This window comes from Momordica charantia (genome assembly GCF_013281855.1).
Source record: "Momordica charantia cultivar OHB3-1 chromosome 9 unlocalized genomic scaffold, Mcharantia_2.0 BLBB01000009.1, whole genome shotgun sequence".
NCBI classification, from domain to species: domain Eukaryota; kingdom Viridiplantae; phylum Streptophyta; class Magnoliopsida; order Cucurbitales; family Cucurbitaceae; genus Momordica; species Momordica charantia.
This window is the reverse complement of record NW_028275167.1, coordinates 15,047,669-15,051,061: the sequence shown is the minus strand read 5'-3', so window position 1 is coordinate 15,051,061 and position 3,393 is coordinate 15,047,669. Positions and strand designations below refer to the sequence as shown.

At 32.7% G+C, this 3,393-nt stretch overlaps 1 long non-coding RNA gene across 1 annotated transcript; it reads left to right on the top strand.

The window, feature by feature from the left end:
• The first annotated feature begins 1,757 nt into the window (after nt 1-1,757).
• Nucleotides 1,758-2,773, top strand: LOC111024823 (uncharacterized). Its single transcript, XR_015787377.1, has 2 exons — nt 1,758-1,951; nt 2,025-2,773. It is a non-coding gene; the product is annotated as an uncharacterized LOC111024823 (long non-coding RNA).
• Nucleotides 2,774-3,393: the final 620 nt, after the last annotated feature.

Below are 3,393 nucleotides of genomic sequence, written 5' to 3'. Positions count from 1 at the left end.
GGTGGGCTGCCCTGAGATTCATAGGTCGTTTGGAAAGGCTTCACTCAAAAAGAAATTATGTGGCTGCAAAAGGGTTCCTCTCAAGGTAAGGTAAGGGTGCGGCACCTTGTCCTCCTTCTTAGGGTTCTTCTACTCGCAAAAAAAGATTCACAAATAATATTCAAATGTTAGGGAATCGAGAACAAAAATATCTGCAACAAATTATTTTATTTGGGGCCAATTTGATATGGCAAAAGCTCTTCCCAAATCTGTCCAAATCCAATTATGGAAAGTTTTCTACTTTGACACTTCTTATTCCAACAGCGATAACTTCCTCTTCAAACTTTGGATGGTGGCGATCTTTGTATGCCTGAAAAACTCTTTCAACAATCTTGAAAATAGTATCTAATATGAATATGAACAATCGAAAGGTCAGTAAGATATGATCGATGAAAGTTAACAAAGTGAACTTTCTAAAAAATAGTGCTCACTAAGACTGCCATAACTTTATAACCAATGAATGAAATTTATCGATTTTGGTCTCTTTGAACTAACTCAATGATCTTCTAAATGACACTAGTTTCACTCAAAGTTCAAGTGATCTTCTAAATAACACTAGTTTCACTCCATTTGGATTTTTGAACAATATGTTATGGAATTTCAAAGTCGGGTTCTTGGTTTTTCTATCCGTAGGATTATATCAAATTTTTGGATTCAGACAAAAATTAATAAATTGGGCAATAAAGCTCGGTATAAAGTGAGGTTTTGATTGTTGTAAATATTTTTTAATGCCGAATGAAACAGACAAAACTTTGAAAACTTTAATGTAATTTTGTAATACAAAAACTTTAATGTAATTTTGTAATACAAACCGTTCATGCAATAATTATATACAAAAATAGCCACGCGAAAGACCAAGAACGGGGAGATAAAATTTTGTGGATTTTCGAATAAAACCAAGTAAAGACAAGACATAAAGTAAAATATATCTGATCTAGAGTCTCAGCTCTGATACCAAATGATATTCGACAACCCACAAAAGTTAGGTGAATTTTGATTAAGCAATACATTTTTCTACTCACAATCAATAACATACTTTATCACGAGAGACATATAGTACAACATCATGCTTTGTTATTATGATACATGTTATGTTTGTGTATGCATGCCTAGCTTCGTTAGACGGATTAATTATTGAGTATTTTAAATCCTACTTATATAGTTCATCTTTTTATAACTTTTTAATACGCCATTGAAGTTTAAAATTTGCATCAATATAGTTTATGTGATTAACACGGTGAATTTAAAGTTTATACTACCAAACAACCAAACATACTTGAAACTTAACCAAACTCGTATTCGTTCTATAATATTATTCAACATGGTATGATGTAAGTTTGTATTTGATTGAATAAATAAGAGAGACTCATTATAAAAATTCTGCGATAAAAATTTTGAAAAATATCAATTAAAAGTTCATAAATATATTAAAAAATGTTCATTTAAGTTTAGTAGCTTAGTGGTAAATTAAAATGAAAATATGGAAAAATAGAAACCCTAAACAAACATGTATTTTAGGGAAGAAGAGAGTTTTTAGATAATAAGACAATAATTAATGGTTTGGCTGATTTGGTGGACGAGAAAAGGCTTGGAACCTTTACAAGCAACAAACTTCACAGCAAGATTAGAAGTTAGCCCCATGCAATGTGGAGATGATGAAGTCAAATAGCCATCACGTGCCACATATATGAGCCCCCATCCGAGAAACTTCCAACGGTCTCACATATAAAACCCAATGCTTCTCTCATCTAGATTCATACGATTTTGATTTATTTTGAAAAATACATTTTTACAAAAATATGGCGATAATCAGAACAACGTCGGTTGTGGTAGTTTTGTGGGTGGTTCTTGCTGTGGGGATTTGCATGGAGAAATGCAGGTGCCAGGGTTTACAATCGGAAAAAGATGCGAGGTAATTGATTTAACTACTAGTTATACTACTTTCTAATTCTTGACTCAAAATTAATAAATGTTATGTTTGACAGTGGAGTAACGGTAGGACATATGGAGGCAAAATATAGACGAGGGAAAGAGAAAGTAGAAGCATTTCTTAATGTAGCGACCGAGATCTGGTCCAAAATGACCCCAGAAGAGAGAGAGAAAACACTAGCAACTTTTGCTTATAATGAAGGGAACGAGAAAGATATATGGTCCAGTATGACTCCAAAAGAGAGGGAGAAAACACAAGCGGCTTATACAGAAGCAAAAGTGAAAGATATCTGGTCCCTACTGACTCCAGAAGAGAAAGAAAAAACACAAGTAGCTTTTACGGAAGGGAAAGTGAAAGAGATCTGGTTCAAAATGACCCTGGAAGAGAGAGAGAAAACACTAACAGCTTTTAAGGAAGGAAAAGTGAAAGAAATCTGGTCCAAAATGACTCCAGAAGAGAGAAAGAAAACACTTAGCAGCTTTTAAGGGAGGGAAAGAGAAAGCTTAAGCAAAAGCAACTGCACTATCGTAGAAAAGAGAGAGCGTGAATTAGAGTCAAGCTAATCGTCTCAACTTTTATTCACAAATAATAAATAATTTGGAGCGTCGCCAGACATACGATTATCTCTCTAATATATATATATATATATTTTTAGAAAAATGATTATCTCCTCCTTAGCTTTCTAATATCTTCTAAATTTTCTGGTCGCCTGCATCTAACATGTAGGACTCCATTGAACCAATGCATGTAGGACTACATTCAACCACTCATATTCAAATAAATAAATGAACGTTTGTTTTGATATATTTTGTTTTGTGTTTTACCTATCTACGTATGTTTATTGATTTGTTAAGTAGCTGTCTATTTTGTAAAATTTTACAAATTTTACGCTACAAAAAAATTAAACACCACAAGGTGCGACAAAAACAAATGTTTAATATGTGGTCCAATTATTATATTTTATAATTTCTATTATCGCTTTTTTTTTAATGAGGAAGAAAGTGAGTTGATGGGATTTTTCAACTTTATCGCATCATTATAGACTGTATGCAAAAACCACAACAAATTGATAGACTTTAACTTGGTCAAAATCTTATGGTCTTTCCATTTGCCTTTTACTTGATCTAAACACGAAAAATTGGAATATATTGAAAGAAGTTAGGTTTCTACAATTTCTTTGATATACGAAAGGTCTTGAGATTTTTCCTAATACAATTTCTTTTTTTTTTTACAACTAATTTGTGGATGTGGAGATTTCAACCTCCAACAAAAAAAAAATAGTTAGGAATAGATGTCGTTATCATTACAAAATTCTCATGTTGAGCCCTTTCTCTATGGGTTTGGCACATAGATCGCTCGTGTTTCTTTCCGAGGTGAAATAAATGGAGTTGCTATTAGTCTTGATTTATAGGGTGTGACTAGTC